This window comes from Lissotriton vulgaris, unplaced genomic scaffold (genome assembly GCF_964263255.1).
Source record: "Lissotriton vulgaris unplaced genomic scaffold, aLisVul1.2 SCAFFOLD_658, whole genome shotgun sequence".
NCBI lineage: Eukaryota > Metazoa > Chordata > Amphibia > Caudata > Salamandridae > Lissotriton > Lissotriton vulgaris.
In genome coordinates this window covers 659,174-684,717 of record NW_028242497.1, presented here as the reverse complement: position 1 = coordinate 684,717, position 25,544 = coordinate 659,174, and the positions used below count along the sequence as shown (strand labels likewise).

The 25,544-nt window shown below is 48.2% G+C and overlaps 1 protein-coding gene across 2 annotated transcripts in view; it reads left to right on the top strand.

Moving 5' to 3' along the window:
- The window catches only part of ASB18 (ankyrin repeat and SOCS box containing 18), a 279,270-nt gene that overhangs the window by 109,182 nt on the left and 144,544 nt on the right, over positions 1-25,544 (top strand). The window lies entirely within an intron of this gene.

Genomic DNA, 25,544 nt, shown 5'->3' with positions numbered 1-25,544 from the left:
CTCAGAGCCTCTCTGATTTCATCCAGTTGTATAGGACACATGAGGAATTCCCTTTGTGAATTAGGGAGGAATGGAAGCAGTATGTGCTCCAAGTAATCTAGAATTTCGGCAGACATTTCACCACATTTCGAGGAGTACAATTCCGCGTAATAATCTCTGAAGATAGCTGCTATATCCGCCTCATCTGTGACTGTTTGGCCATCTGCCTGTTTCATTTCCGAGACTAATGGCTTCCCTCTCTTACCTTTGAGAATGTTAGCCAGCACTGAGCCAGGTCTCTCACCCTCTCCATAAGTACGGGCCTTGGCATATTTGCCCAGATGTTTAATTTCTCTGTCCGCGTCGTCATGATACTCCGACAAAAGGCGTTTGATACTCTTCTCCATGGCGCCGTTCGGGAGGTTACACTGTTGCTCCTCCAGGGCATGCAGCTGGCCTTCTAGTTGCGCCAGTCTACTTTTTATCTCCTTAAGGACGCTGGAGTGCTTGGACATCGCAATGCCCCGTATGTAGACTTTAAAAGCCTCCCACACAGTTTGAAAATCTTTCACCGACACAGCGTTTTTTAAAAAGAATACTTCGATTGCCTCTGCGAGTTCACCGCGGAAGATCGGGTCTAATAACGAGTACGGTGGGAAGCGCCAAGTAAAGGGGGGATTCTCCTCACTGGGGCCTCCATTGCCAGCAGTATGGGGGAGTGGTCTGACAGCGTGCGTGGCAACACTTTACATTGTTTAGTGCTGCGGTTAATCCCCGAAGTAGCGAACCAATGGTCTATTCTAGTGTGTATGCCGTGATAGGCCGAGTAGTGTGTATACCGTCCCGAACCCGGGTTCCTGCTCCTCCACACATCTTCCATGTCTAACGCTAGAAGTCTGGCTACTAACATCTGCGCAGCCGCCAACGGTCCGCGAGGTGGGCCTTTAGACCTATCCAAATCTGGGTTAAGTTTCAGGTTGAAGTCCCATCCCCATATTACGTGGGGCATGTCATATGTACCAATTTTAACAGCTAGTGATTAATAAAATTCTGGGGAGTAATGGTTAGGGCCATATACGTTAACGACTAGTAAGTCCAGCCCCCTACCTCTGCAGGAAGCTATTATGTACCTGCCCTCCGGGTCTGCGCTAATCATCTGAATCTGTATTTTAGAATCCGGGTTGACCCATGTAATTACCCCTTTGGCGTGAGTGGTGAACCCCGCTGCTGCTATGTTACCCTCGAGTCCTCTACTGTGCAGCATCCGGCTTGATAGTGGCAGATGCGTCTCCTGCAACAGCGCTATGTCTACACAGTGTCTTTTTAGGTAGCCCATCATTTCCTGAGTTTCCTGAAGTCATTTAGCCCCCGGACGTTCCACCTCATGGCACAGACCATGGCGAGCTGCGCTTGATCCGGGGTTTTCGATAAACCAGTCATTTGAGAGTGTGGTACGTAGCGTGAGAGGAGCCCAACTGATAGCAGTGGGCCTGGACAGCGTTACAGCCCAGGAAGTAGGGTGTATCACAAGCACAGGTCAATTTATGGTAGGCAAGTCGTGTCCCTGGAGATAAGAGATAAGGTACAGTCATCATAGAACAGTAAAACATCCCCAACTCGGCCTAGCATGAAAAACCCTTCCCCCCCTGAACTTCTCAAACAACCCAAGTAGTCCCTAGCGGGACCCAGTAGAGTATACAGCGCTAGGGCAGAGGTTTCCATAACAATTGCCAATAGCAATCCCATGTTAAATTGTCACATAATGGCGCTCCCCGCGCCAGCAACACCTCAGTGTCCTTTAACAAGAGCAATAGTCCGTACACCAGGGGGCCACCTGCCGCCGCCCCCCAGCCCCGAGCATCTCAACTCTCCCCGTCCTGCTTCCAGGCCGCCAATACAAAGTTTAATATTAGCAGCTACTTGCATGCATAACGTAAGAGACAAATTGGACTGATCTCACCATGCCTCAAGGGCTTCACCGCACTCGTGTACTCCTTGAGTGAGCCCCGCTCTCCACCGCACACCGCCCTGTAGGCTCCGCTCGGCAAGTCCCAGCTCTCTTTAAGTCCTTAGGTTGCTCCACAGTTCTGCAAATGTCAGTGCGACAACAGGGACGCAGTGATCCTATTCTTGCTCGTCCAAGCCGCTGGCGATTACCTGGTCCTCATTCTGGCTTCTGGGGCTGTTTCTTTGTTCCTTAATCCTTTTTTTAGGGTTTTTTGGAGGTCTTTCGGATCGGTGAAGAAGTGAGAGTGCCCCTGTCGGTTGATGTGAAGCCTCGCCGGACACAGCATGGCGTAATCCAGCCCTAAGTCCCGGAGTTGCTGTTTATATGGTGCAAAGAGCCTGCGTTCTTCCTGCACTTTTGCCGTGAAATCCGGGTATAGGGAGATGGGTGCCCCCTCAAATTGCAGCTTCCCTTTCTCTCTGGCCACCCACAACGCAGTGTCCCTGTCTCTGTAATTAAGGAGTTTTGCGATTATTGGTCTCGGAGGGGCCCCCCGGGCGCGGGCCCAGCGTACGATGCGCCCTCTCGACATGGGTGAGAAGATGCCGTCTCCCAGTAGCGTGGTCAGCAGCTTCTCCACGAACAGCTCCATCTTCCGGGTTTGTGTCGTCTCCGTAACCCCTGTAATGCGTATGTTGGAGCGCCGGGAACGGGCCTCCAAATCCTCAGATTTATCTTGTATTACCTGAAGGAGCTTGCCCATCTGCTTACGGTCTTTATCCAGTTCCATCTGCGCTTCCTCCACTTCATGCAGTCTCCTTTCGGTCAGTCTCCTTTCTGACATGTCCAACCTTTCAGCGTGCTTGTCCACCCTTTCGGACATTCGGTCCATGCGATACGTGAGGGCATCCAACTTCGTGCCTATCAACGCCATGCTGTCCTGCAGGCCTTTCTCCATGCCTGCGTAAATCGAACCTTCCTTCCCCCCGTCGCTCTGCGGAGGATCGGGCTCCCGTGCTTCTGGGGCCTTTGTTCGTCGCTGTTCAAAAGGGAGCTTAGATTGTGTCTTGTCTCCTTTTCGCATGGCGCCACACTTCTCCGCTATGTGTAGAGTCACTTTGGTCGCTATTCTGAACTAGTGTCTGCACAGTCTGCTCGTGGCCCGATGTCTGTCGGATCTCTCCTCTGATGTTGGCAGATTCTCACCGATTTCTCAAAGAAAGGGCCTCTCTTGTTAGCTGTGGACGCAGAAGCAGTGGTTGTGCCTCGTCTAGCGGGCCAGTTTCCCGCTCAGAGCGCCAGTTGCTTTCCCTGCAGAACACAGGCCGCAGCAGGGGGGTGCGGGCAGGGGTCAATGTCCTTCCCGGTGGGGACCCCGGGCTCCCAAGGTGCTCTCAGGGAGGTCACATCCGTCGTTCAGGGACCTCTGGCATGTCCTGTTCCATAACTTCCACCTCGGCCGGACGTAGGTTCAGGCCAGGGCTCCCGCCTTTTAAAACGCTCTGCGGGGGCAGGCCACTCGCCTCAAAGTAGTGCGCCTGAGCGGGGGAGAGCGAGGGGGCCAGGTACCGGCAGCCCCGGGTATCGCCAGGCCTCCCCAAGTGGCAGCTATCAGTGGGGCCCTTTTGGTATTCCAGGTGAGCGGGAGAGGGGGGTGGGGGGAGCGTGGGCCCCGTCTAGCCCCAAGCCTCTCCGCCGCTCGTTATGGTATCGCCAGCTGTTCCAGCACACCAGGCCCTGCCCGGCTCCGATTCACCCCTGCGACCCACAGGCCAGCCGCCTCGCTACCACCGCTAGGCCCTCGGTACGGGCCAGCAGACGTGGACTCCGCCACGGGGCTCCGTGGCCTATCGCCGCTCTGCAAATGTGCTCGCTCACTGTCCCTCCCAATGTTCAGTTTAGGCAGTCCTGGCAATCGGGGCGTTCGTAGATGGCAGTCGACGTGCAGGAGCCCCGGGGTGTAGCAGCAGGAAGCCCCTCCCGGGTCACTCCACGTAGCTCCAGCCGCACGCAGAGCGACGCACACCGGACGAGGCGCCAGGCGAGGTCGCGGCTTCGCGGCCCCTGCCGCAGGAATGAAAGTAGCTCGTATCACAGTCCCAGGCTGTCAGGGAAGCGCGCAAATCCCCAATAGTGTGGTTCCAATTCTCCGGTAGCTGTGTGTCGGCTCCGATTGTGCCCTTTCTCCGTCGTAACAGGATAATTTAAGGATATTTAGGGTGCTGGCGCTGAGCTCCGCACCTAAGCGTCCGCCATCAACGTCGGCAAGCTCCGCCCCCCCTGTTGTATATTGCCCCATTGTTTCCATGAGTTCTCTTACCTATTTTCCTTTGTCTACCTAAACCTATGTAAAGCGCTCTAATACCCTCCTGGGTCATGTTCACGCTATACGAAACTTTTAAATAAATAAATAAATGGTTCATCATGGCGGTGATAATCTGGGCTAACATAATGGCAGCTGGTGTGTTTGACCTTACAATTAAATTGATATAGGCTTCAGCCATCTTTTATGGAGTACTATGACCTTGTATAGGCACTCTGGAAAGGTAGTCAGCAGGAAATCTGATCCTTCCTTGGATGATGCATAGTGTTATAATTGTATTTTTGTAATCATAGTCCCCAGTGTTCAATGCAAGGAGGAATATTGGCCTTTGAATTGCCAAATACAGTTAGTAAAGTTTAATGATCAGTTCCCAGCATAAAAGGCTGTCTGTATAGAAATACATGGAAATCTTCAGAAACGCACACTGCGGCTAAACTTTCTTTTTCAGGTTGTGAATAAGCACCTTCTGTTTGGGACAAACTCCTACTTGTATAGGCCACAATATGCCTTCAAGCATTCGGGTGTCCGCTGTGCTGTGAAAAGATGGCACCTAACCTGACTGGGCTAGCATCAACAGCATCCTCTGTATAAACCTTTGGATTGAAATATGCATTTCAGTAGCATTTCAATGGCTTGTTGAATTTTCTTAAAATGTTTCCCACATTCATGTGACCAATGAAATGAAACATTCTTTTTCATCAACTTTCTGAATGGAGCACTTACAGTGGCAAAGTATTTTATATATATCTGGAACAGTTGCTGGCCATAGCAAGAAATGAATGCACCATAGAAACATCCTGTAGGGGAACAGCATTTGACAGCACTTGTACTTTTTGCAGAATTGGGTGTCATACCCCAATCAGAAAAGATATGGCCAAAGAATTGTAACTTTGTCTTGTGGAACTTACATTTATCTGCATTTGAAATAAAACTTGCATTAGATCATACTTGGGTGAGTTTTATCGTACTATTTTTATGTAGCTCCAAAAAACAATATGTAATTGCTATATTTGAACGAATTCATGACAGCCTGGACGATATGTCGAATGACGCCTTGAAAAAGTTCTGAAGTAGATGCCACACCAAAACTTGGTCTTTTGTATCCAGACCAATATGTGTAGAAAAGGTTGTAATATATCTGCAATTTTCTTCGAGTTCCAACTCATAACCTTTATTCAAATCAGTGCTAGAGAAGAACTTTGCACTGTTTAATTGAATTATCATGTCAGCAATGTGGGGATCTGGATGTCATTCTATTTCAATTTCCTTGTTTGCACGATGCATGTTAATGCTTATGCTTATAACTCCTTCATGGTCCTTTTTTGGGCACTACCACTATGGGAGAAACCCATGGTGTGGGACAAGTAGAACACTCAATGCGCCTTGTAAATTATAAGGAATTTGTCTAGGTCTTTGAGCAACAGGATGAACATCATTAATATGCAGCTTTATTTTTGTAGTCTTAAGCTTTCCTAAACCATGAAACAATTAAAGGAATTGACTTGCCATTTCATGGTGAGCGTTCATGTTGTAGTTTACGGAAATCGGTGCCATATTTTCAGCTGTGCTGAAACTGAGTACACAGGCACTTGGCGCTGTACCTTGAATCACATGGATGGATGCTTGCACCTTCGTTTTCTTGTATTTCATTGTAACTACAAATGAACATTGACCTTTTAGGGGCATCGATGCAGCCCATGTGTACACTTTGGTTTTCGATGGCGTAAGTTTCGGTAATGGAGACAATTCATTATATTTCTCCTCAGGCAAAATGTTTATCGAAGCATTTACTTCCAGTGTAATCTTCGGACAATGTTTGAATGACTTTGGTGCTTTGCCACGCGACTTTTCATTGACATTTTTCTTCACATGTGGCCAGTTTAACATGTGCACAGGTAAACAGCAACATGGCACAACCATCTTGTTCACTTTCACTTTATACTGATATAGAAGAACTGTTTGACGATAATTTATATGAAAATCAACTTTGTTCAGTTTCGATTTGTCTTACCTGATGTTGGCGCTTGGTGGGTCTGCGTCAAACTTTTTTTCCGGAACGTTTCGGCGTCATTTTGTCTTCGCGTGGTGATGCACTTTATTTTTCATCTACTTTGCAAACCATCACAAAGTGGTTCGCCTTCCCACAGCCTTTACATATCTGTCCAAAAGCAGGACATTTACCTTCGTGTTTAAATGAAAATCCACACCTAAAACACAACTTATTTTTACGTATAGACATCACCTGGTGTCCTTTAGTCTTTTGTTTTGGCTTACTTTTCACACTCATGACTGATTCATTCTAGGCACCTTCGGCCTCCATGTCAGCAGCTTCAGCTCTAGCAGCCGTTAACACATGCTCCAAACTATGAGTTTTTCTCAGCATTCGTTGTCTGAATGAATCTGACAAGCATCCTATAATAACTCTAAGACTAATAGCTTATTCGTCGTTAAATTAATTGAACTTACAGTGTTTGATGAGTGTGTTGAATCTCCACAAATTCATCGATGGTTTCACCAACTTTCTGTCATTCTTGATTGAAAATCTATCTTTCATAATCTACACTGGGCATTAGATTAAATTTGAGGTTAAAAGTTTCTTTAATCTGGCAGCATGTTATTTCTTCGTCCGTTCGTGGCATATTATGACCTTTTTTTATACCATCACCAGCAAGAGTTTTGAGGTATTTGATAATCTTTTTATCAGTCTCTTCAAGTGCATCAATGACATTTCAAATGTCTCTATCCACATAATCCATCTAATGCCAATATTTTGCTTTCTGGCAGTATGGAATGGTGGTGGTGGTTTCAGGAATGCAGCAGCGTTGGATACTTGGTGGTTCACTGTGACTTGATTTATACAACTCATCTGTGAGGCCTTGCAATGTGCTGACCTTTGGATCATTTTAATGATAGATGGAAACGTGACTTTCTTCACTCACTGCCATCGGAATCATTACAGTCACTCTCGACACTTTATTCTTTGCAGACCTTTGAAGTTGTCTGAGCCACATTCATCAGTTTTGGTGATTATCCACTTTGGGTATGGACAGCTTGGTAAAAACACCCTTGGGCATGTCTCCTCGAGCCACTTCAATGAGTGCAGCAGCACGATGACTCTCTCTGTTGGTTTGGTAAGCCAATTATTTCTTCTTTTCTAAATGTAATTTTGCACTTTCTGACTCATAGTTGATCTACGCCTTGCAGCATTTCTGTTCTTAGCGTAATTTAGACATTTTTGATTATCAATTACTCCTCTTTGAAAACCTGGTTGTATCCACCTTTGACAGCTCCTTATAACATATGACTTTATCTTGCGGGCAGCGTGATACAGTTATGTATGGCCAGACCAGCAGGTTCTTACGAACGACGTGTAGATTCTCTACGATGCTTTTGTTGCCTTCCACTGCTTCATAGTGGCTGCAATTGCGCTTAGACGCCACATGCATTAGACGTCAATTCCGTCCTTCAACGACAGCACACGTGGCATGAATGAGTGGCTTGCTTGTACCACACCAAACTCTCAGGGGGAGCAATGTTGATCATTGGGTTACTTATCCCCTGTTGCATCGCCAATTGTAGCACCCACCTCAGCCTGGGTACCCATCAATGTCTACATCACACATGGAGCTTAGTACTACACGTCTTTATTTGTCTGCGTGTAACTGCAAACTCAATATTCTAAATCATCCTTCAGTGTGTTCTGCTCTAACACTTACATCACAGCTCTACAGAGTCCCATCTGGAACCAAAAGGGTTCAGTCATTGCTAACTTGCAAGACACTACAGATGGAATCTTCATATAGCTTTATAGACCTGTCTCGGACTATACAAGTTGTTAATGGCTCTCTCCCATGTTATAGGCCCTTGCTTCTGTCTTGGGCCCATAATTTGGGTTCAGGGCCTTTAACAATGGGTACAACTCTCAGCAGCGGGCTATAAGTCTGTAGTAAAGGATACTTGTGCACCCAAGTGTAGTGCAATAGTGTAGGGCAAAGCCGCACAGCTGCTTAGTTAAAGTTAGTCCGCGTTAGCTTCTGCCTTTTTTTGATATTTCCAACATGGATTATGGAGGTTATGGATAATTTGCTGGAAGATATTAACTGGACTGTTGTGATACTTTTTTAATATAAAGCCATGCTGCTTACAAATACCTCAGTTGCATGTATTATGACGCACTTCACAGAGGGGAACTACTGGGGTCCCTACGGGAATCAATTATAGTCACCTTCTTAAAACCACACAGAGACTCTCCCCTGCCATCCTCCTACAGACCAATCACGCTACTCAACACGGACTGTAAAATACTGGATAAAATCCTAGAAGAAAGATTTGCTACGATTCTGGTACACCCAGATCAAAATGGCTTCGTCCAAACAGCAACACATCACAGAATATGCGCAGACTGTTTCACATTCAGGACACTGCGGGCGGTTTCCCAATGCGGCATGCCTAATTCTAGATCTCGAAAAGGCATTTGACACCCTGTTATGGCCCTATTTATTTGAGGTGCTCCGGAGAAATAATGTCGGCCCGGGTATAATGGCATACACAAAGCTCCATTACACACGTCTCACTTCCATAGTTCGGATGGGTAAATATATCTCCCCAGCTTTCAAAGTGGAAAAGGGGACCAGGCAGGGATGCCCTTTATCGCCCCTCCTGTTCACCCTAGCGGTAGAACCCCTGGCGATATGCCTAAGGCGGGAGGGAGCAGACTGGGGGATCCCCCTAGCGGGTACCATGCACTGTGTGTCCCTGTACCCAGACGACCTACTCATATTTGTCCGAGACGCCACGAAAGATCTAACAGTCATCTGGCAGACTTTTCAGGACTTTGCGGAGGCCTCTGCCCTCAAGGTAAACTGGGAGAAATCCTCGCTCTCCCCACTGAGCCCCCACCTGGCCCCATTTGAGGCCCGGATTGGTGCCCAGTCGCTCACACGGAACGCGAAGCTCCTAGGTATCTGGGAGTGCGGCTATACCACACCCCAGAGGATTTATATGAGGGAAACCATTGTAAGGCGTTGGCAGGACTCAGATCAGCGGTAGGTTTTTGGAAAACTTTACCGCTGGCCGCTATAGGCAGAGGAGCATTAGTGAAGATGATAATGGTCCCCCGACTCCTGTACCATTTCCCTAACCTCCCCGTAATTCCACCGCGATCGTTTTTTAAGGAGTTAGACAGCCTGCTCATCGAGCTCATATGGGGTGGGGGGCGGCACCGGGTTGCATTGTCAACGCTCTATCTACCTACAATGGCTGGGGGCTCGGGGGCGCCAGCGTTTGAAGCTTATTTCTTAGCGGCACAACTCCAGTGGCTATCGTATTGGATGGCGGGGCGCCACATAGAAGAGACTATCACCAGGGACGTCCCTATGCCGCTACCGGCAGTTCACAGACTACTGCTACCTCGCACGAAACCCCTACGCACACGGCCGCTGCAGCTGTCCATAGCCCGCACCTGTATGCTGCGGATACACAGGCTGTCTAAAACGAGACCGCCATATTCGCCCCTACTACTACTGATAGGGTTTCCTAAAGGGGACACATACTACACAGCAGGGGCACTCCAGGTATGGACCGACCTGGCAATTACAGAGATGGAATCATTTTTTGAAGTGGGACAGTTGAAAACATATGATCAGATGATGGAGCAATATGACCTCCCACCTGGACAATTTCTAGTACACAGACAGCTATTAGTTAGAAGCCAAAGGCACTGGAATCCGAACACAGGGGAGCCTCCAACACACCCAGTGATTCACGCAATTCTCCACATGGGAGGGGGGCGGCATTTGGTCTCGAGGCTGTATACAGCAATTCGTGAGCTGATCCTCCTGTCTCTTCATCCCGCCAAAAGTGGGAAACGGACATAGGTCGGGTAGTCCATGACAAGGAATGGAGCACAGCTCTGGAGTACCCTAAGAAAGTCTCTAGAAATGCAAGATTCAGGAACATACAATTTAATATCCTCCACAGGGCCTACTTCACACCGCACCGCCTCCACCGATTCTTCCCCGATACGCATTTTGAGTGCCCCCGCTGCCAAACCCCAGCAGCAGACTTAAGACACATGTTTTGGGACTGCCTCACACTTACAGGGTTCTGGAACAGGGTGCATCGGACACTCACAGCGGTCACCGGTCTCACAACTGTGTCCACAAGGGAGGCCTGTGCGCTCGGGATCTTCCGCAGGCGGAAAACCGAGAAAACACAATACAGATTCATGTTCCTCACCCTCCTCTTGGCGAAAAGGGGAATAGCCATGTACTGGAGGTCCCCAACAGTACCCCCGGAAGCAGCCTGGATAGGCGCCATGACCAAGTGGGGTAAGGGGGAGGAGGAGACGCTTCGAGAGGAAGAATTGCGGGGAATCCGCAAACACCCCATTTCCCTGGACTGGGCACAATTGATGTATGATTTCGCACAGGCGACGAACCCCCCGGAGCCACCCATAGTCATACCACCTATGACCCCACAAGCCGACCCGACCCCAGGCACCTCTGAAGCACCACAATAATACCAATCACACCGGGCCCGCAAGGGAGTGGTATCCCCACCGAAAGGCTACACCCCCTGTCGGAGTAAGGACCACCACAGGGACCTGAGCCGGATGGTCCCCTCTGCCCGCGCATACGACTGGACATGCACATTCAACTCCCATGAACAGTCAGGGATATGAGCAATCCCATGTAAACACAGCTGCACACTTCCCACTCCCCTAAGATCCCTCCCTTCCCCTGGTTCGTTCCAACGGTTACATACAGTTTACTAGTTTACACTGGAGGGAGGCCCCCAGCAGAGAATAGTTGGGAAAGCATTTCTAAACCACTGATACGACAACCTTAAGGGACACACGTTTAGACACCCCCGCCAGGTGCACTCGCAGAGACGAATAATACCCAGAGCCGGGACGCAGGGTCACCGTTGCACTACGAAGGGGATGTGGCTCTTTCATATGAAGTGCACGACATGGACGGTGCAGCGACATGTAATGTGTACACGCGGACCAATCACCCCAATAACAGTTGAACAGTACAATACATCTGTATGGCATTGTGACTTGGGAATTATTTGTTCAAGTACACTTTGTAACATTGCATTACTGCACGGATCTAACCATGTTGTAACGAATGCTAAAACCCAATAAAGATATTCCCCCCCCCCCAAAAAAAAGTCTACAAGCACACATGTGCTTTCAGAATCCCCTGAAAGCACACGTCGTGCTTTTAAAGTCGCTGCCTTTCATTTGTTAAAAGGACACGGCTGTGGGACAGATTGTATGCCTTTGTTAAATTAATCATGTTAATTGCTGCGCATGATGGTTGCTGCGATTAACATGAATACTTTCAAAAAGGCATACAATCTGTCCCGAAACTGCGCCCTTTTACCAAAAGAAATGCATCAAGTGCAGGGAGGCACTTGCTGCTGCACTCACCTATTGGCGCCTCAAACAGCACACTGTGCGCTCGAGGGGAGATAAGTGCGTGCACGCGCAGCCGCGCACCTAACTGGGAACAGTAACTGCCACACAATTTGGCTCGCCCCAGCCAGGATAATTCCAGTGGGCCTGGTCATATGCTCAAGTACGTTTCGGAGTTGTGACTTTGGCAGCTTTTATTCTTGCAATTGAATAAAATGGTACAGTATTCTCTACACCAAGTCATTTTTGGGGCCAACACATTTACTCTTTTTACCCCTAGTGATGGTTCTGGGATAGTGCTCCAGGCTGTCTGTATTCGCACAAGGCAGATATACCATACCAGAATTTTTCATGTTTTTTGTTGTTCGCTCTCTTTTGGATTATGTCTTTAGATTCCTTTATACTCCTTAGTCAATTGTGTTGTCAAGTGCTCACTTGTGTTGTGTTTGAGTTTGTGGGTTTGGCAGCCCTTACATCCTGGTATTGGAATATCGGCGTATTGGGTTATGGCCTTTGCTCTGTTTACATCTTGTGGTCAGTTCGGTCTAGGATATTGCTCCGGGCCAGCTGGAAGAGTCTATGATTCATTTTAGTTAGGTGCCTGGATGTATTTAGAAATATGGCTTTGGCTCTTTTTGGTTCTCGCCTAGGCAGCGCATGCGCTGTCTCGAAGAGACATGTACTACCTAAGATATGAATAAATGTGGTTGGGTGTCGCACACTTTCAACTAATTACTCAAGTTTTACCGATATGTGTGCTGCTCTGTATTAATGCCTGCCAGGCATTGGTGAATGAACTCTGAATTAAGGCCTAACCCCACGTGGGCTGCTAGGACTACAGTGCGCACTACTAAAATAACGTATAAACATTCAAAGAATTTTTCAAATTAATCCGCAGTGTATTGGATACATTTCATTTATTTAAATCATCAGTAGAATCCAAAAGACTGTTCATAGGATCAAATCATATAACATTTACAATATGCATTGTTTTTAGAATGTTTCATGAACCACCACCCAATGCATTTCGGGACGTTCTTGTCCCTTCGTCAGGGGTTCCAATTGTCAACTACAAAGAACAAGGAAACAATATGAAACAATGCCATGTTACATATTTGCAATAAGTCAGCAGTTGAACTACACATATAAAGGTAAACACTTCAGAAAACCATTTCTTCTTAGCAATTACCGGGCTAATTCATAATTCACACAGGTCTCAGGTGAAATCACAGTCAAAAACAGAATGAACAATTATTGAATGCATATTCATATTACCAAAACAAAACTGATGGCAAATAAGGTTGTAACCTACCCTACCAAAACGCAAACAATTCTGTCTAGAAAATAGAACGAAGTAAAAAGTAAGCAAAAAACAAGCAATCACTCCACCTACTGGATGGCAACACCCAGACCTCCACGCCCTCCTTGAATAAACATGCGCTCACCTTAATAAAAAGGACGAACGTCGTGGTTAAATGATCCGAGCAAAATCAAAAACGATGACAACTCTGTTAGGAAACAAGTTTCCGCAATTAGAACCAGCGTTGTTATGAGTAAAACGTTCGGTGTAGTTATAAATTCGACAATCCGCTCACCTCTATATAAGCAAACCTATGTAGTCTGTCTATTACGAAGAATCCTCTGTACCTAAAAAAATAAAGGTAACATCAGTACCTTTTTGAAAAATAAAATTGGTAAGTAAGTACGAGACGGTCAGCAAACCGAGCTTACCTATAATTCACTCCGAGTAGCTCCGAACTATCCCGCCTAGCTGGTTCTACGATGCACTTCCGTGTCATCGTACTCAGCTTATAAACATAATTTCCGGATCAAGAATCGCAATCGACAACAGACTATGGTCGCATAATGTTATCGGCTCTGAACCTAAATATTTGGACGTACTAAAAATAATGGTGTATGTAAAACACATCTCATATTCGAGCGGTTAATATAAAACAGTAATACGAATGTCGACGCAATCATTGCCTAAATCACCACAACTCGAAACACGAGCGTCATGGGTCAATCACTGATAACTTTATGTGGCGAACACGGAGTCTGAAAAAACAGTAGGTGTCTCACAAGTACATAACCACAAAGGAGAGGTAAAAACAACAAACCTAAAGAATGCGTATCAGAATGAAACATAATAAATAAAACTAAACTACATACATGGTTGTTCTAAAGCTGCCTGCCTGCTATTTACACCTCTTTTAATGACATGAATTATGAATTACCTGCCTTCTATTTACAACTGTAGTATTTAAAGTGATACACCATCATACAAAAGCACTTAATTTTTAAACCCTGTCCATTCATGTTACCATCTAGTGTGTAGTTAAATGTGTAACCTGAGTGTATCGTGGGATTCCTAGAGGCTATTTAAGGCTGTCATCATGCCCCTTAGAGAAATATTTAGAGAAAGCAACTCATTTCAAATTTATCATTTAACCCCAATGGGGTCAAAGTTTGTAGTTTTTTGATCCAGAAAGCCTCTCTCCGGAGAAGTGCCTGATCATTATCTCTGCCTTCTTGTCGAGGTACTGATTCAATGATCTGACATTTGATTTGTGCAGTAGTATGTCTTTTATCCATCCAATGTACAGCCAATAGTGACGTGCAATTTTGATTTCGTATACGACTTTTATGTTTGGATATTCTTGTTTTGAATTTCCTTGTGGTTTTACCTACATATAAAAGTCCACACGGACATTTGATTGAATATACGATGAATTCAGTATTGCAGTCAGACGTATGGTATAATGATATTTTTTCTCCTGTCCTGGGATGTAGTAATGTATTCCCCAATATCACATTATTGCAGTTGTTGCAATTCCAACATTTGGTAGAACCACGAAAGGAACCTCCTTTTAGTTTGACTTTTGAAGGTTTTGTAAGAAATTCTTTCAGGTTTTGAGCTCTTGTATAAGCACATATTGTTTTTTCAATGAACAAGTTTCCAAAGTCAGGTTCCACTTCCAATAATTCCCATCTACGTAGGATAATCCTTTTGATATCTCTAGATGCTGAAGAATATTTGGATACAAAAATCATTCTATTGGTGTTGTTTTTTTGTTTCTTTGTGAGCAGCGAACTTCTTTCCATGCTATTGACCTTTGTGATTTGTTGGTTGAGTAAAGCTTCCGGATATCCTCTTTGGATGTATCTCACCTTTTGTTCAAGCAATGATTCTGCACAATCAGTTTCTTTTGAAGAAATGCGTTTAATTCTCATGAATTGAGATGTGGGCAAATTGTCAATCAGATTTTCGGGTGAAAACTGCTGTATAGAAGTGCATTATTTCTGTCTGTTGATTTTTTAAACAGCCTAGTTTCAATGGCCTGGTTTTTCAGTTGTACCATGATGTCCAAAAAAGAGATTTCATTATGACTGATCGTGGATGTAAACTGTATCCTTGGATCCACTTGATTGAGACGAATGATGTTATTCGCCAATGAATCTTCTGAACGTCGCCAAATTACAAAGATGTCATCAATGTAGCGTCGAAAAAACACAAGACCTTCTTGCCAAAGAGAATCAGTCAGTATATGGTCATGTTCAAATTTGGCCATAAATGTATTGGCGTACATAGGCGCTCCTGGGAAACCCATGGATGTACCATTCATTTGGTTGTAGAATACATTTTGCCATTCGAAATAACTGTTCATTAGACAGAACTCCAAAAATTGTATCACCATGTATTTTTGACTTTCTGATCCTTCCTCTTGGAGTAGCGCCCATTCAACTGCTTCTAATCCAGATCGATGTGGATTGACGTATATAATGCCACAACGTCGATTGTGCACAGTATCCACTCCTCATGATTGTTTACTGAGATAGCTGTTAAACTCCTCAGAAAGTCAGAAGTGTCTTCAATGTAAGTTGGCCACTTACACACAAACGATTGGAGGAAATAGTCAATGAATCTACCTGGGGTTTCAAAAATTGATCCACAACCAGATACGATCGGTCTAAACGGTGGATTGGTTAGTTGTTTATGAATTTTTGGCAGGAAATAAATCCTGGGGCGTCTGGGGTATGTTTGGTATAGATATTTTCTTGTCTTGTCATCAATCCAATTGAGTTTTACTGCTTGATCAAGTATTTTGTCCAAAGTTATTGAAATTTCTGTATTCTTCATAATAGACAGACTACATAGGTTCGCTTATATAGAGGTGAGCGGATTGTCGAATTTATAACTACACCGAACGTTTTACTGATAACAACGCTGGTTCTAATTGCGGAAACTTGTTTCCTAACAGAGTTGTCATCGTTTTTGATTTTGCACGGATCATTTAACCACGACGTTCGTCCTTTTTATTAAGGTGAGCGCATGTTGATTCAAGGAGGGCGTGGAGGTCTGGGTGTTGCCATCCAGTAGGTGGAGTGATTGCTTGTTTTTTGCTTACTTTTTACTTCGTTCTATTTTCTAGACAGAATTGTTTGCGTTTCGGTAGGGTAGGTTACAACCTTATTTGCCATCAGTTTTGTTTTGGTAATATGAATATGCATTCAATAATTGTTCATTCTGTTTTTGACTGTGATTTCACCTGAGACCTGTGTGAATTGTGAATTAGCCCGGTAATTGCTAAGAAGAAATGGTTTTTTGAAGTGTTTACCTTTATATGTGTAGTTCAACTGCTGACTTATTGTAAATATGTAACATGGCATCGTTTCATATTGTTTCCTTGTTCTTTTCAGTTGACAATTGGAACCCCTGACGAAGGGACAAGAACGTCCCGAAATGCATTGGGTGGCGGTTCATGAAACATTCTAAAAACAATGCATATTGTAAATGTTATATGATTTGATCCTATGAACAGTCTTTTGGATTCTACTGATGATTTAAATAAATGAAATGTATCGAATACACTGCGGATTAATTAGAAAAATTCTTTGAATGTTTATACGTTATTTTAGTAGTGCGCACTGTAGTCCTAGCAGCCCACGTGGGGTTAGGCCTTAATTCAGAGACTACCTAAGATATGGGCTTAAAAAACTGCCTAACTTATGGATTGTTTTCTCTTACTGTCCTTTAGAAATGCTGGCTTATCATTGGTGAATAAACTTAGTTGTCCCTCCTTTTGTTCACCCCTGGAGACTTCCCCCTGATACATGAATATTTTCACTATGGGCCATATGTTTTCCTTCAGTGCACTATTTGTCTTTCGCGCTGTCCTCGCTGCTGCTCCCAGTTCACTTAACCTCTTCGGTGCTCATGACGGCTCCCGGCTGTCATGAGTCCCAGTAGGCATGTGCTCATGACGGCCTGGTGCCGTCCGAACGTTGCCGCTCCTCCCACCTAGTGTTAATTCCTCACCTGTGCAGGAGAATTTATTAGTGGGCGGAGTTCGGACGGCTCAGGCCGTCATGAGCACATGATCACCATGATTTATGACGGCCGTGAGCCGACATGAGCACCGCAGCGCCACGCTCACCCCCTAGCCCCCCGTACTGTAGCAGAATTTGCGCCATGGCGAAGGGGTTAATCTCCTTGCCCTTCGCAGAACAACACCTCCTGGCCCACTGAGCTTGTTTGTATTCTAAACAGCTGCTCTTCACTTCCTCTTATGAGCTGCTGCTGCCTCCCTTTTTTACATCAAACGTTAAAAGCAATACATTAGCACGTTTCTATGGGATGCTGTTCAATTCTACTGTTTGTGCTTTTTTAAATTAAATTGCTCAAACACAGCTGAAAAAACAGACAGGAAATGTTGGTAAACCTTGCAAGCAGGGAAGCATTGAACCACACCTACCACCCAATCAGCTATCCGGTAGTTGCTATGTGCACTCTACTCATCCTTCTTTGTTCAGTAAAGGAAGAAATGCACTGCACGGAAAGAAGGGTTGTGCACCCAAAGCATAATGTTTTCGTCTAACCACTACAGCCTTCTGCATTCATCTGAGAAAACCCCCTGCAGCTTCTTTTTTTTACAACAAAGAAGCAGCTTCCTAACACAGGGATTTCAGTATGATTTATGGTGCAGTCAAAAGACAGCAGAAAGGTGTGTTATAAAGGAATTTAATTTTACCCTTATTTTTCAATCTTTTAATTGTCGAGTAATGTAACAGGATTTGATACTGATAACAAACTTACTTTAAAAGTGTGAATTTTTTTGGGGCGTGGCCAAGATGGCGGCGTGAGCAGACGTGTGGATTCCCTGCTCCAGCCGACGGCCGACTTATAGCACCGGTTCTGGCTGTCTCCTGGCCCGCTGACTGGAACTGACCGGACCGTGGAGACAGCTGATCTGGCCTGAGGGGCCGGCTGGGAGGCTTGGAGCGCGAGGGCCAGGCATGGCATAGCTCGTGGCCGGAGAAGCGCCCCTCCCCCACGGGACCGCGGCTGGAGACCCGGCACGGCCTGACAGAGCGAACACCGGGCAGCGAGCTCCGGAGGGCCTGGAGGTGACGGCGGATGGTTCAGGGCCGCCGTAGGCTGAGAGAGCGCCGGAGACGGTGAAGATACAGGCGAGCGGTGGCCAGACCCGAGTTGCGGCGTTGTGGGAAAGGAGGCCGGTGTGGCACCACCTTGGGAGGCGCGGTGAGGAGCAACAGCACTAAGCACACGGTCGAGGGCCTGACTGGAGCATAGAGGCCCTCCCGTGCTACCTCGACGAGGTGTAGCGACTGCACGCTTTGCTACTGGGCATGCAAGTGGCAGGGCGTCCCTCAGGTGAGGTGGAGCCTCCCCGTGTTGGGGCGCGGACTGCGAGCGAGTGGTAGCTGCCCGAGCACTGCGACAAGGCCACACCAGGGGAAGGCCGAAGCACCATTTTAAAGAAGGCTGGGAGCCGCTAACGTTCTGCAGGAAGCGCAGGTGTGGTTGAGGGCCTGACGGGTGGAGTTGGGCTCTCCCGCGATATCACAGAGGGCGAGTCACACACCGAGGAGTGCAGGGCTGCCTGGGACAACCGGACGAGGTGGTGGCTTTGACCAGTGGCGGCAAGGGAACAGAGGTCGGTCACTGTGGACAGTCCTGCGACTAGTTGTGGACTTGATGGAAGGCATGCCTGTGGACCTGGAGAGCGCGCTGCAGCGGTGAGGCCTGGCTGCCTGCAGGAAGGATATGCAGTGAGGAGCGGCGCGTACTGGGTCTGCGGCTGGCTGCGGCCTGGAGGAGGCCTGGTGCTAAGGTGGAGCTGCGTTACTGGCCGCGGAGCAGGAGAGGCGCTGCTAGGGACATTCCGCATTGGACAGGCTGGTGGAGTAGGTGGCGCGGAGAGCTAACCCATTGCGGCGCGCGCCTGGCCATTCCCGAGGGTATAGAGCAGCGGGTGGCGAAGGGATGCCGGCAGTGGGCACCGGGGTGAGCGACGGGCAACGTCCACTTCCAGAGGCCGCAAGGAGAAAACGGTGAAGGAGCTCTTCCCAAAAGCACAAACGGCCCAGCAAAAAGGCGCAACGGCGTCGGCTGTGGTACAGATGGGTCCGGAGGCAGAGGCTAGCTCGGAGCCTATCACAAAAGCGTTCCTAGAATCCCTCTTCATGACACTAAAGGAAGACATCCACGCCTTGAAAACGAAGTTTGCTGGCAAGATCAGGGAGGTGATAAAGGATGTGGATGGGATCGGTGAGCGGGTGGCAGACTTGGAGAACAAGAGTGACAATAGGGACACTGAACTTGCCGACCTACAACAGGAAATTGTACGCCTCCATGATCAGCAAGTAGACCTCCAACTCCACATGGAAGATCTGGAGAACCGCTCTAGGAGGCATAATATCCGTATTCGTTACTTTGCACTGTCGGAGACCAACAAGGACCTGTTTCGGTTTGCACGGGAACTCTTCAATCACGTCTAGCGGCGCCCACTGGAATCTGAACTACGCCTTGACAGGGCGCATCGTGCGGATCCTCAGAGGGCATCGCCGGCTCCACCGCCGGATATTCTGGTCTGCGTCCAAGATTATCGAATGAAGGAGGAGATATTGCAGAAAGCGCGACAGATGCATCCACTCTCATTCCAAGGTCACTCATCATTGCTGTTTCAGGACGTGGCGGCCCTCACGTTGCACAAGCGTCGTCTCTTCAAACCGGTCACGGCCCATTTGCAACAGCAGAAGATACCCTACAGTTGGGGTCACCCATTTCGCTTGGTCTTCAGACTGGATAACAAGCAGTACCAGCTCCTCTCCGTCTCGGAGGCCTGCCGTTTGCTGGGTATCGAACTGCCCGCCGAGGAGGATGAAGGACAGGGAGCCGTGCCGGAGATGGCAACTCCAAGACAAGATGGCGACAACAGAGGAGACGACGGAGAGTGAAGAAACCTCCAGCGACGGAAATAGCAGAAGGCCGAAGGTCTGCGGTGGAGGTGGTGGCTGCAGATAGCAGCTCGGCCCCCAATGATTGACTTGTCAAGCTCAATGTCGAGCCATGATTCCCTGTTTTGATTGCCTGGCTGTTGGGGGGAGGGAGGCCGATGAAAGGTTTGGTGTACAACCCCGTTCCACATTTTCCCTATCATCTGTAGATGATGGACTCATTGTGCTTTTGTTGTTTGGGGGGTTCTGTGGGTTCGGCAGGGAGAGGGGGGGAATGGTTCATGGTCCACCGAGGGTTTGGGTCTGTGTTTAGTCTCTACTCCAGGGGCCCTTGGGTGGGGATGTGTTTACATGCTGCAACACCGTATGTTTCTATGGCTTTGATAAGGCTGGTTTAGTGTTCCACTGGTTAAATGCCTGTCAGGGATCTTACAATACTTACACTTAATGTTCGAGGGCTGAACAACCCAGTCAAGCGTAGGGTAGTCCTGCTATGTTTGGAGCAATCCCAGGCCGACATTTGCCTCCTACAGGAGACACACCTCCTCCCCAAAGATTGTCATCGCCTTTGATCTCGTAAGTTCCCCTCTCAATTCTTCTCCTCGAGCCCCACTCAGACGGCTGGTGTTGCTATCTTGGTGGCCCAGAAGTTTAGGGGCAGGGTGTTACACAAAACTGCGGAGATTAAGGGGAGACTGTTAGCCTACCGATTCTCGATAGGGGACTCCACACTCACGATAGGCACTGTTTATGGCCCCAACGAGGGCCAAGAAAAGTTCTTCCATTGGGCGCTCACAGAGATCACGACCGCAGCCGACCGCTATATTGTGCTAGGGGGTGACTTGAACATTGTTTTCGATAATGCTCTTGACAGGTCATGTCAGCGCACTTCCCAGGTGGGGGCTCTTTCTTCGGAGGGCTTGGAACGTTTGGCAGAGCTGGGCCTCCAAGACCTTTGGCGCAGATTTCACCCAGGTGACAGATTATATGTATTGCTCCAATGCACATAAGTCCTATGCACATTTATATTACCTGCTTGCATCCACGCCTACTCAGGCGCTTGTTACAAAGGAGGACATAGGAACTGCCTCACTTTCTGATCACGCCCCAGTGACATTGGTCCTCTCCATGCCGACAGCACAACGATCACGCAGGGTTTGGCGACTGCGGGAAACATTGCTACACAGGGAGGAGGTGGTTGCTAAGATTCAGCGTGCGATTGCAGACTACCTTTTACATAACAACAATGCTGATACCACGCTTGCCACGCAGTGGGCTGCGCTTAAGGCGGTTCTTAGGGGGGAGTTTATTGCCATTTCGGCAGCGGAGAATGTAGAGCGTCAAGCTAAGAGGGACAAACTCACTCAACAGACCAGGGAGCTGGAACAGATACACAGGAGAACGGGTGCCCCGAGAATATGGAGACAGCTGAAGGCAGCGCGGCAGCAGCTGGCGGCGTTAGATTTAGATCGGGCAGAATTTGCGGCCCTGCGGCTACGCCATGCATATTGCACTGGGGGAGACAGATGTGGGCGGCTGTTGGCGCACAAGCTGCGGGAGGTGACGCAGCAACGAACGGTACGGGAGAAATTAGAGAGGATGGCACACGGGTACGGAGGATCATGACATCGCCAGCTTCTTTAGCTCCTACTATGCGGACCTTTACTCCGCTGATACCCCGGCTGACGAGGAGGAAACTGATTTTCTGGCCTCAGTCCCCCTCCCGGCCCTTCTGCAGGATCAGGTGGAGTATCTGGAGAGAGATATACGACCGGAAGAGGTCATTTCGGCCATTTCCCGCCTTAAAGTAGCGAAGGCCCCTGGCCCGGACGGCTTCCCGGCGAGTTTTTACAAGACCTTTTGTGCCCAAGTCGCCCAGATGCTTGCACGCCTATTTACTTCTTTCTCGGAGCAGGGTGCGATCCCTGGGGACCTATTCGAGGCCTCCGTCGCTGTGATACCCTAGCCGGGTAAGGACCGTACGAAATGTGGGGCATACCGACCTATCTCCCTGCTTAACGTAGACCTCAAGCTCTATACCGGGATTCTAGCCGCCCGCCTGGGCCCATACATGGGATGCCTGGTGGATCAAGACCAGTCCGGGTTCATCCCGGAGCGTCAGACCTCCAACAATACTAAGCGGGCCTTCCATCTCCTAGAAAACGCCGCACACACGGAGGGGAAATACATGTTGTTGGCCATAGATGCCGAGAAGGCGTTCGACAGGGTCCATTGGCCTTATTTCGAGAAGGTCCTGGTGAAAGCAGGTATGGGTCTGAAATTTCGTGCTCGGGTGATGAATTGCTACAAGTTCCCTACAGCCACGGTCCGGGTCAATGGGATCACATCTCCCCGATTCCCTATTGAAAGGGGTGCAAGACAGAGGTACCCTTTGTCTCCCCTGCTATTTGCCCTCTACATGGAATCCCTTGCGCAACTTCTTCGATTAGACCAGAGGGTGCGGGGGATCAAATTTGGGGGCGACGTGCATGCAATCAGCTTGTACGCGGACGACCTTCTGATCTCGCTTTCTAGTCTGATGTGTCCTTGCCGGCGTGTTTTGAGGACCTGACGAGCTTCGGTCGTACAAAAGGGGGTGGTGATGGACGGAGCATCTGAATCAATCAAACACTCACACCCAGTCAAAAGATCTGGGTTTAATCCATCACCGTTCTTTAGCCCACTCTGCCACACCAGTTCAGACATGGCTATATGCAAATTAGTCTGACCCTGTGCCTCATGGGAACAGTCCAGCCCGAACTGAAAAGCCATGTCTTCCCTGGACCGGAAACAAGCTTCCGAGGACCGGTTTCTGGCATTCCAGCCGTCTTCAGCCCGGCTTGCTTGAATCCAGTGGCAAAGTGAGCAAGGGACTCACGTCTGAGTATACCCTGCCACACTTATGGCGGCCAAAAGCGGTACAAAAGGGGGTGGTAATGGACGGAGCATCTGAATCAATCAAACACTCACACCCAGTCAAAAGATCTGGGTTTAATCCATCACCGTTCTTTCTTTGGTCGTGTATCGGGGTTTAAGGTCAATATGACCAAATCGGTGGCCCTGGATCTGTCCCTTGAGAAACCCACTTGAGCCTTCTTGCAGGAGTCGTTCCCCATTCAGTGGGCGGCAGAGGCGGTGCCATACCTCGGGATACAGCTGGTTCCTTCACCGGCGGCCTCCGTGACTATCAATTACTCGCAATTGCGACTGAAAATTAGGCGTGAGTTGGGGCAATGGAGGCACTATCCTCTATCTTGGCTAGGTAGGGTGGCGGCGGTCAAGATGACGGTCCTCCCTCAGATCTTGTATCTCTTCCGCACAATCCCTCTCCGCCCCACTTTGGGCTGGATAAAGCAGGTGCAATCTGAGCTGTCGCAGTTCATTTGGCATGGGAGGAAGCCCCGTCTGAAGCTGCATCTGGCGATGCTGACCCCTGAACAGGGCGGGATCGGGGTCCCGGATCTGGCAGCGTATTTCCAAGTGGCACAACTGCGCTTTTGAGTGGAGCAGGTGGGAGTCGGGGAAGCACTGGTTATTCCAAGATCAAGCCATTGCTGGTAGAACCCTACAGGAGATCCCTTCCCTGCATAGACTACACAGACCTCTTATCCTGTACGCCTCCTACGTCACGAGAGTCCCGCTAGAGATCTGGGATCGCACTAACATGAGCCATGAACTCACAACTCTCCCGTCCCCCCTCACCCCCATTGTGGGGAACCCGGACTTTCAGCCGGGGTTGGGCGAGGTGGCCTTTGCTAGGTGGTAGCCCTCTGACTGCCAGTTCCTCTATCACCTGTACAACCCAGAGGGGGGTATTCCATTTGTGCAGTTCCGCCAGGAGTTCGGGTTGCCGGAATCGGAGAGGCTCCGTTACCTGCAGGCGCGGCACTGGGCTCTCAGTGACCATGTGCGCCCTTCGGCGAACAGACACCTAACACCCTACGAACGTTGGTTGATTACGCGCCAGATGGACAAGAATCTGATTTTGGACCTTCACAAGATGCTCCAGAGCAACACACTATGGGAGCTGGAATTGGGGAGGACACTTACTCACAAAGAATGGGAGGGGATATATTATAGAGCACGGCATTCAGCGTATCACATGGGGCCCACTGACACCCTCACCAAGGTGGCAACCTATTGGTACTACACCCCGAGCGCCTCCACAAGATGGATCCTGCCAAGGACACCCTGTGTTGGCGCGGCTGCGGTCAGGTGGGCACGTTGGTGCATTTGCTCTGAGACTGCACATTGCTCACGGGGTATTAGAAACATATTCTGGACGATGTAGATTCCCACTTTGACACAGAGATTCCCTGTTTCCCTATATACGTTCTTCTAGGACTCCCCAACCCTTTGACTTACCCGCTGCATTCCCGTAGAGGCTGATTGATAGCCATTGCCTTGGGTTCAGCGATGCAGAATATATTGGCCCTCTGGCGCTCGACCCAAGTCCCCACATACCATGGGTGGCTTCACCGCCTCTGGATGGTGCTTGGCATGGAAAAACTCTAGTTGTCAAGAGCATAGGAGGGCGCTAAATACGCTGAATTATGGCAACCATTCCTGTCTCTGTTGGCCTCTGAGTTTCTGGAGGTTACCTGCCCCAGATATCTTCGACTGCTGCGCTTTACGGATGCAGGGTAGGGGGTCATGGACAGGGGTGGTCGGGATGGAGTAGGTGTGGCCGGCAGGTTAACAGTGTGCGGTGGACATGGACCATGGGGGGGAGGGGGGTGAGGGGAAAGGGGGAGTTGGGGGAGGGTAGGGGGTAATGGGTTGGGCTTGTTTGAGGGGGTGGGCTCTTCCTTTTGGGGCTCCTTTTCTTGTTTGTAATAATTGACAAGTTTGCATGCGTGCCCAAGGCTGGTGGAAGGAATTCAATGCTGGTGTCCTTTCACGTGAAGATTTGAGGGGTTGCCTCTTGGGATCGACTAGGTTTGGCGGCCTATGACGGCCTTCTTGATGAGACTGTTAGAGGGCAGCCCTCTTACCGCCTTGCTCCTTGCTTAAAGACGCGGCCGGCCCTGTAAGGGTTGTAGGCGGCTTGCTGTGTTTAATATCTGACACCCCCTTAGGATTTTTGCTTTGCTGTGCAACTGATTTGTCTACGCCGGCCCGCTGGGTTGTTAGCGAATTAGATTGTGTTTTTCTCATGCCCAGTATTTTGTCAATAAAACAAATTTAATACTCAAAGTGGGAATTTTGTTTAATCTGAGCCAGCGTAAATAATGTGACGTTTTTATTTTACCTAATTCCTAGTACCAAAACAATACACTTCCTGTATTCCAATCAAGGGGCTAAGATTAATGTGTATACAAGTATAGTGTTATCAAAGTTGTTTTTTGTAGAAATATAATTTAGGTATTTGTAAAAGTCAAAGGATACACAATTCAATATTTTATTGGTACATTTGCAGTACTCTACTTACTTCATATTTCCAAAAAGATCCATTAAACTAAAGTAGATATTACAGCACCCAGCATAATGTGCTGCATGGCTAAATACTTATAAGGTCCCAAAGGCGAGAAGCATTGCATTGCAAATGCTTGTTATACTCTGTGGTCAGGCATATATTGGCATTACAGCACTGCTATATGTGTGATTGG